Here is a 9310-nt window from a genome sequence, read left to right on the forward strand (position 1 = left end):
AAAAAAACAACCAAAGAAAGTGTGAAAAAAAAAAGGGGGGGGGGGGGACGAGGACTCATAATTGGGTGGGTGAACGTGATCAAACACATTGTTTTTTGTTTTTTGTTTTTCTTTTGGTCTCTTTTGAGACGGGGTTTCCCGGAAATCCCTGTGTAGATCAGGCTGGGCTCTGTCTCAGAGAGATCCACCGTACTCTACCTGAGTATTGGGATTAATGATGTGTACCACTATGTCCAGCTCAGATGAAATTATTAAAGCAATAAAAAATTAAAGTTAGGGGCTAGAGAGATGGCTCAGTGGTTAAGAGCGCTGGCTGTTCTTGCAGAAGACCTGGATTCCATTCCTAGCACCCACATTGCTCCCCACTGTTTACTTCTCCTGAGCTTTGTTTCCCCTTGGAGAGCAGTGAGCCTAACCAAACTTCAGCTCTGGTCTAGCTACAGAGTGTTCTCTAACAGGAGCACGAAGGAAGGCAGATGACCTGTTCTTATGCGAGGGAATCAGCCAATCATACTTCTTTGGGTTTTGAACTTCCTATTTATTGGTTTTGTAATATGTCTCTCCAAGAAATGTCTTTTAAGAGCTCATTAATAGAACCAAGTTTAGAGTAATAGCAAAAAAGAAAAAAAAAGAAAAAAAGCCAGGAAGAAAGGCAGTGCCTTCTGTGCTACAGACTATACAATACAAGATTTAAGCATGTTGCCTCATGCCCTATGTACAGAACCCTCAAAGCAGATTTTCCACCCACAGATAGGAACACAAGGAAAATTTTCCTCTTAAAAAAGCAGAGTTTATACTCACCAGCATGAACCGAAAATAGAGGTCCACAATCAGTGTTGGTACCGTCAGTGCATTCTCTCCTGTTCCTACAGACAATGTCAAGGAGCTGGCAGAATAATCCAACATCAGGACAGTAAACACCATGGTGAAGGAACCCTTCACCCCTGTTATCACTCCTTAGAAGGAACAAAGAAAGGGTCAGAAGCCTATGTCAAGGAAATTGTCTACTTGTTCAAACAATACTTTGATAATCTGAGAAAACAATAGGAGTTTCACAATCACCCAACTACTCTTCGTTCCCAATTTCATTGCTTCCACGTGTTTGCATAAAGTTATTATATAGGTTTAAATTAAGATTTATTTTGTCGGGAATGATGGCACATTATTTTAATCTCAGCACCTGGAAAGTAGGGGCAGGTAGATCTCTGCGTTCCAGACCAGCTAGGGCTACATAGTGAGACCCTGTCCCAAAAAAATGATTATTTACTTTATATATCTGTTAGAGTGTGTGCCCTGTGTGTATGGATGCCCTCAGAGGCCAGAACAGGGTGCCAGATTCCCTGGAGCTGTAGTTAGAGGCAGTGGTAAGCTCTGTTAAAAAGGCTGTTGTAAGCTGTCCTAAGTGAGTGATGGGAACCAAACCCAGGTCCTCTGGAAGAGCAGAAAGTGCTCTTAGCCACTGAGCCATCTTTCTAGCCCAATCATATGGTTTTACTTTTGCACTTGCTGCAAAATCATCTTTTCCTTTATGTGTAATTATGAACAATTTATGAGCTCCTGACATGGAGAGCTACAAGCAACACAACTCGCCAAATCTCTTTGGCCTGCTTTCACAGGACACTCATGAATAGAGAACATTCATTTCCACACTCCTTACTGCTTTATGTAACTACATTAGTGAAGAAACTGGGATCAGAGTTAAACAGCTTTGCAATGGCTTTAACATCTAGGAGCAGGAAAGGTACCTTTGAATTTAGTTTTCCTCTAGGCAAATCACCACATAACTGCAATGGAACAGCGAGCTAATGGTATGAGTCATAGAACAGTCAGAGGAACACAAGGTAGGAGTCTGGGAAATCTGAATTCCATGCCTAATAATTTTTAAAAATGTACGTGGTTGGTGTGTGTGTGTGTGTGTGTGTGTGTGTGTGTGTGTGCGCGCGAGCGCGTGTTTGCAGGTGAGCATGCGCCATGGCATGACTGTGAAGGTCAGAGGACAATTTTCTGAAGTGCTTCTCTCTCTTTGGCTGTGGGTTCTGGGGTCAAAACTCAGATCATCAGTCTTGCACAGCAAATACATTTATCTTCTGAGCCATTCCACCAGTCCAAATGCCTAATTCTTAACAACTAACTCACTTCTTATTTTTAAAATGAAATGCTGTGCTTTATCATAAGATGCTTCTTAGCCCAGAACATGTTCTCAATAGGTATTTCGGGAGTGTGTGTGTGTGTGTGTGTGTGTGTGTGTGTGTGCAATGTACAGAACTTCTGATGCAATGAATCAAGGGTGAAACCCGAGCACAGTACACGAGTGTATCTGTGCACATCTTCCAAATAACTCCTCACAGTATACTAACAACCTCAATCCCAATGTGTTTGTTTTTAGGCACATATGTCCATATATGTGAGATACTGTCTACTTTTCTATGTTTAGTTTTTATATAGAGATACATACATTGAAACAGAGAAATATTAAATATAAAGATATAAATATTCTTGCTCCTGTATGGGAGGGTGTATAAGGTTTGGTTTGGGGGATACAGGATGCATGGAAGGGGAATGGGGTCTGGATTTGAGTGGGTAATGTTGCATGAAATTTTAAAAAGTTCGATAAAAATATATAGAAACTTACAGCCACTTGTGAAAGAGATGCACTCTTGCTCTGGAGTGTATTACTGAATATGTTAAAGCTGTAGTGAAATGCTTCTTCTAATCATGTAGTTATTTAAATTTTTTTAAATGATTACAAATGGTTTATGTTATTTCTATATTTTTATATAATACATAGCACAATCTCAGACAGACTTATAAGCTATTTCTATGTTTGTATAAGAGTCTTCCAGTAAAAACACAGTTTCATAAAGCTTTTTAGTTCTGCTGGGAACACATCCTGGTGACAATACCCACAGTGGACAGCTGCTTCAGAGTGCACAGTGGGACCTGCTGTGGGCCTCCGTGACAGCTGTATGAACCAAAACACACTTCACCTCATACCCAAGACTGAAGACAAATCTTTCTATCTAGGTACTTACCTGCTATGCTGTATGATATAATAGTAAATAAAATACTTGGGAACAACCTCCTGGGGACCAACTCAGATACCAATTTTCCAAAGAAATACGGTAACTCTCTGTAGTATCCACTGGTATGCTCGTGTCTACAGAAAAAAAAAAAAATCCACATCTTGCATCCTAGATTAGTGTAGAAGGCACAGATGAGACTCCAGCTGCACTGACTTCTGCTGCCACCAGGGGTCCAACAGCACAGTGCCCCTCAGGCCCAAGGCTGAACCCATGTCCTTCCCCATCTCAGAGGCCAATATCCCAGGGTTATCGGCCTCATGACACTCTCACAGTTTTCCTCTCTCATGATAGAAATCTCTCCTGTGTCGTCCACTCTGGCCACAGGACAGACCCCAGGGAAACGGAGCCTGATGTCATCCCTCTCCTCAGTGACTCTGCTCCTCTGACTTGGCTCTCTAAAGAGCGCTCTTCAGGGGTTCATGTCAGTCAGTGATCACAGAGGCTTTTCTCCTCTCACCTCTTATGAAGAAGGTGACACTGTCATATTCCTGAAACTGCACTGCAGCTCCAGGTCACTACAGACTTTACTTCTGCTGCTCTGACTTTACAGAAAGAGAATGCTTCCTTCCATGATCACACTTTACAAACACACAATCCTGTCAGCTCCTACATCCTAATCGTCCTGACAGCTTTGTCTCAGCCACTTTGTCTCAGCCACTGCCTTTCTGATTAATTCTTTTTTTTTTTTTTTTTTTTTTTTGAGACAGGGTCTGTGGTCCAGGTTGGCCTTGAATACCCTATGCTGTCAAACTGGCCATCTTCCTGCTCTATCTCCTGAGTGTGGGATTATAGGCATGCAACCATGCCTGGGTTTATGTGGTACTGTGGACTTAACTCAGGGTTTCATGCATGCTAAGCAAGCACTAAGGTCTATCCTCAGCCCCACTCTCTGATCATTCTTTTCTTGGGATGTACTTCCTTACTGAAAAATCTCTTATGATTTCAAAAGTGTCAAGTCCCAAGCGCAGGGGAAGAAATTCTTCCATTTTCACAAGAGATAAAACAGATCTTTATTGAAAACTCCCCCTCTGGTTCTTTCCACCCCTCCATTCAAGAGGGCTAAATTTATTCTTATTCACAGTCAATTTATCTCTCCAGATTCAACTTTCTTCTAAACCTACTACACTTAAATTTCTATCAAGCTCCTGCAATTTTTCTTTTGGAAAATTATCGTGAACGTGTTATTTGCTAAAAAGTAAAGATACTTTTTTAGCCCCTTTACTGATGCTGTCTCTGTAGGACTGGGATTGCCGATCAAGGCTCAACTTTGAAACTTTCCCTGTGTAGCAAGTATCACATGGTCTTGATTTCCCATCCAGCCCATGACTTCTTTTTCTCCGTATCAGTAATCTCTATACATTCTTCAAAAACTCATGATGTACATAATTAACACAAAATTTATATTTTTCCATATAAACAAATAAAAAATGAAAAAGGAAAACCCACTAATAATCCACGAGATCACATCCTAGGCCCAAATCTGAATGTGCCCAATTTGATCACCAACCCCTGATGCCTACCCCTGGAGCAGAGATACTCACAGAAAGCGCTTTGCCTCCATCACAAAGCGCGCCCCTAACACACTTGTGATACACTGGAAGAACGTCAGCACATAGAGCAAGCTGGCTCTGCGAGGAGAGAACAGAAAATGGTTGCTGTGTTCTCTGAAATCCAACACTTAGATAATGACTCACAATGTGATATGCTGGGATGTATATCTTTTTGGAGTTAGTTTTAAGTGAGGTCATGAGAGGAAAACACCGATGGTGAGATCTGTGTCTTTATAAGAGAAGAAACAGCAGAGTCGTCTCTTTTACGAGGCAGCTCCTCCATCTAGCAGCCTGTTACAGTCATCTACTACAGAATCATCAGCAAAGCTTGATAATTATCCCTAAAGCAGGTCAGCCAGCTTCCTACATGGTATCCAGAGTGTTCAGAAAAGTAAATAAGTCATGTTTACTTATTTAATTTTTTTGTTTTTTGAATCACGGTCTCCCTGTAGCCCCTGCAGGCCTGAACTTACCATGTAGACTAGACTGGCCTTGATCTCAGGGATCTGCTTGCCTCTGCCTCCGCAGTGCAGGGAATAAAGGTATGGACCACCAGACATGGCTCAAGTCATGTTTATTTATTTAATTTTTTTTGCTGTTTTTTTAATCATGGTCTCCCTGTAGCCCCAGAAGGCCTGAGCACACCATGTTGACTAGATTGGCCTTTATCTCAGGGATCCACTTGCCTCTTTGCCTCCTGAGTTCTGGGGATAAAGGCAAGAACCACTACACATTGCTCAAGACATATTTATGAAGAAACAATTTGTGTTTGTGTGACAGGGGATGGTAAGCAGGAAGAAAGAGAATGAAAGGCCCTCTGCAGTTATCTATGTCCTAGACACATATATCAGTTTCCTCTAAGACAAATGGTATGCTAGGGGCTCAGTATCTACAGTCCAGTAGATACTACTCATTGCAAGTATTTAGAAGACTCACTACAAAGTGTAAGGTCAGGGTCAGTAACTCCTTTCACATAAGCAGATGATGGGTATCTAGTTATCCCCAAAGAGGAGGGATCCTTTTGGAGGCTCAACCAGCATTAAAGAGAAAATTGTTTTGTTTTACAATCTACTGAGGGAAAGGCCAGATAAAACCCAAAAGGTAGGGGCTGAACAGATGGCTCAGCGGTTAAGAGCACTGACTACTCTTGCAGAGGACCCAGGTTAAATTCCCAGCACCCACATGGAGGCTAGGTTCAGTCCTTAACTCCAGTTCCAGGGGAATCCCAAGCCCTCTTCTGACCTCTGCGGCACTGCATTGCACGACTTGGGTGCACTCACATACGTGCAGGTACTACACTCACACACATAAAATAAAAATAATATTTTTAAAAAACCCTAAAGATTAAAAAAACAAAAGAAAAGGTCACACCAGAGGCTACATAGCGAGTTCCAGAACAACAACCAGACCCTGCATCAAAAGGCCAAAAACAGAAAGAAAAAAGGGAATGAGGAGGTGGGGAGCAGCTCAGTGGGTAAAATGACGGCTGGGCAACATGAAGACTGAGTTCGATCTCCAGCACCCGTGTAAAAAGCCTGCCATGGTGGCACCGCTAGAAAACCCACTCGGAGGCAGATGGGCGGACCCTGGATGTTGACTCACTAGTCTGGCCAAACAGCGAGTTCCAGGTTCAGTAAGGGACCTGGGAGCAGGAGATAAAAGAGCAGAGGGAGAGGGAAGGAAGAGGGGAAAGGAGAGAAGAGAAACAGGAGAAAGGAACGGAATGAGAGGGAAGAGAAGAGGAGGAAAAAGGTAAAGAGATGAAGGAGAGAAGCGTGGAGGGAGGAGAGAGAAAAAAGGGAGGAGAGAGAAAATGGAAAGCAGGGGCGAGGTGAGGGGAAGGAAAGGGAAACGGAGAAGGAAAAGAGACCAAAATGGAAATCTGCCGTCATCATCTCACTGGACAGCAACATCTGCTCCACACAGAAGAAAGTTCACAGAAGTGAAGAACTGATATTTGTTCTTATTCTTTCTTTCAAGATTAATCAGCGTTTTCCAGACATCAAAGTAGATTGATGGGGGTGGGTAGATGGTTTACCTGTCTGCCATGCCACATGCAAGGGAGGCAGATGCTTGGAGCTCATTGACCAGCCAGCCTAACCAAATCAATGAGCTCTAGGTTAGACATCGAAGTAGATTCATGGGGGTGGGCAGATGGCTTCACTGTCTGCCATGCCACATACAAGGGAGGCAGATGCTTGGAGCTCATTGACCAGCCAGCCTAATCAAATCAATGAGCTCTAGGTTCAACGAGAGATCCTGTTTGTTGGATAGCTTTAGTTTTCAACTTGACACACCTGGGTAGAGGGAGACACAATTGGTGAATTGCCTCCGCTGGACTGGCCTGTGGCCATGTCTGTGGGGTATCTTCTTGATTATTGAGTGATGTAGGAGGGTCCGGTCCACATGGGCAGTGCCACCCCTAGGCCATTAGGCCTATGTTGTATAAGAAAGCAGGTGGAGCAGGGGCCAGGGGAGAAAGCCAACAAACAGCGTTCCTGCATGGACTACGCTTCAGCTCCTGCCTCCAGGTTCCTGCACTGGGCTCCCTCAGCGATAAACTGTGACCTGGAGATGTGAACCAAATAAACCCTTTGCTCCCTAAGTTAGTATTGATCAAAGTATTTTGTCACAGCAATTGAGAAGCAAACTAGAACACTATGCCTTAAAAAGAAAAAAAGAAAGGTGAGGGGCTAGAGAGATGGCTCAGTGGTTAAGAGCACTGACTGCTCTTGCAGAGAACTCAGGTTTGACTCCCGGCACCCACATGGCAGCTGACCACCACCCATAACTCCAGTTCCAGGGGAATCCAACACCCTCTTCTGACCTCCACTGGCTTAGCACGACGTGAATGCACTTACATTCATGCAGGCAATACACTCATATACATAAAGTAAAAATAATAATAAAAAATAAGGTGGAGAGGGATGAAAGCACCTGATATTGACTTCTAGCATTCACATATATGCATGTGTACACCCAACGCACATGTGCATGTGACTCCTACAAACATACATACATATACCACTGAAATACACTCAATGTAAGTTTCCTCCAAGTTCCTTAGTAATAAATGGAGATAATATATCAAGCCTCTCAGGCCCCTGGGGGATACCCTGAGGCTGTAGACACCAAGGGGGGAGCTTGTGATGCTGCTGAGAACCTATGTTTTCAACATGACTAAAAAGTCCTAACATGAAAGGCTATCTTTAAGGACACTCTGTGACTAAAACTAGCTAAGATCACGAAAGTGACGTCAGTATGACAGTCAGGAAAAGCATTACTCCTCACTCACATTCAAACAAACCAAATACATACTCAATAAAACTGGTGCCAAATCAACAAAAGAATGGCCTAGAAACATTTATGCATCAAGGGCACTATCAAGAGAATGAAAAGCCAACACACAGAGGGGAAAACATATGTGAGTCAAGCATCCAGTGAGGGATTTGTACCTCAGGAATAAAAATAACTCCAACCCAACGACAAGAAAAAAATGAACGGTCAGTGCACGATGGCTCAGCAGGTAGAGAAGCCTGCTGCCAAGCCAGAGACCCGTGTTCATCGCCAGAATTCTCCTGGAAAAATGAGAGAAGTGACTCCCATGACCTGTCCTTCAATCTCCACATGCATGCTGGGGGATTTGCATGCACACAACACATGTGCAAGGGCACACACGTGTGCATAATAAAAATGAAAATGAAATAATCCAATTTTAAAATGGGACATTACTTCATTAGCCATTTCATTTCTTTGTGTTTTGTTTATGTTGGATATCTTATTTAAACCAAGAAAAAAACACACACGTTTGGGTTGGGATGTGGAGAAATTGGAATCCTTGTGTGCTCCTGGTAAGAATATAAAATAATACAGATGGAGCAGTAAGCCAGTTTCTCAAATAACTAAAACAGTGGCCATGTGATTTGGAAATTCTGGGATTCTAACTTAAAAGACACAAATCAGGGACTGAAACAGATAGATTCACACACTCATAGCACATTTTTTATAAAGCCAAAAGGTGAAAGCAACCCACATTTCCATCAAAAGAAGAATGGATAAGCAAAACACAGGACATACATATAATGGACTATTATTCTGCTTTAAAAAGAAATTCCCACACATGCCACACTTTGATGACCCCAGAGTACACTCTGCTAGGGAAGGTAATCCAGTCCAAACAAAACAACAACAACAAATACCTTAGTCATATTCAAAGACAAGGGAGAATAGTGATTTCCAGAAGCTGGATAGGTGAATATGGAGAGATTCCTTTGATACCTACAGGATTCCACTGGGGAAAATGAAAAGCCATTCTACAGTTGGATTATGGACAGAGTTGCATAACATACTTGATATCATGGATTATATACTTAAAATGGTTAAAAGTGTGATATCTGTGGTGTGCATAGTTTAACACTGCATATACACAAGCACATGAGAAAAAATGCACTCCTCCACTCAGCTCTCAATGTACTGACGTATCTGCAATAAAATGAAGCCATTTACTCTGTTCTTGCTATAAATTCAAATGAATGGATTTACATTAGCTTGAACAAAATAACAGCAATTTCTGAAAATCAAGATTCCAATTTACTTACCTACTTTGGACTTCAATACAATCATTTCTTAGGACACGGAAAATGTTACCCACAACCATTGCCAGCATGACTGAGACAA

General features: G+C 42.3%; 1 pseudogene; it reads right to left on the minus strand.

Annotated features, from left to right (window-relative positions):
* LOC103735316 overlaps positions 1-9310 on the minus strand; it is a 43779-nt pseudogene that overhangs the window by 6191 nt on the left and 28278 nt on the right.

The sequence above is a fragment of the Nannospalax galili genome, unplaced genomic scaffold (genome assembly GCF_000622305.1).
Source record: "Nannospalax galili isolate Female #2095 unplaced genomic scaffold, S.galili_v1.0 scaffold1237, whole genome shotgun sequence".
Lineage (NCBI taxonomy): Eukaryota > Metazoa > Chordata > Mammalia > Rodentia > Spalacidae > Nannospalax > Nannospalax galili.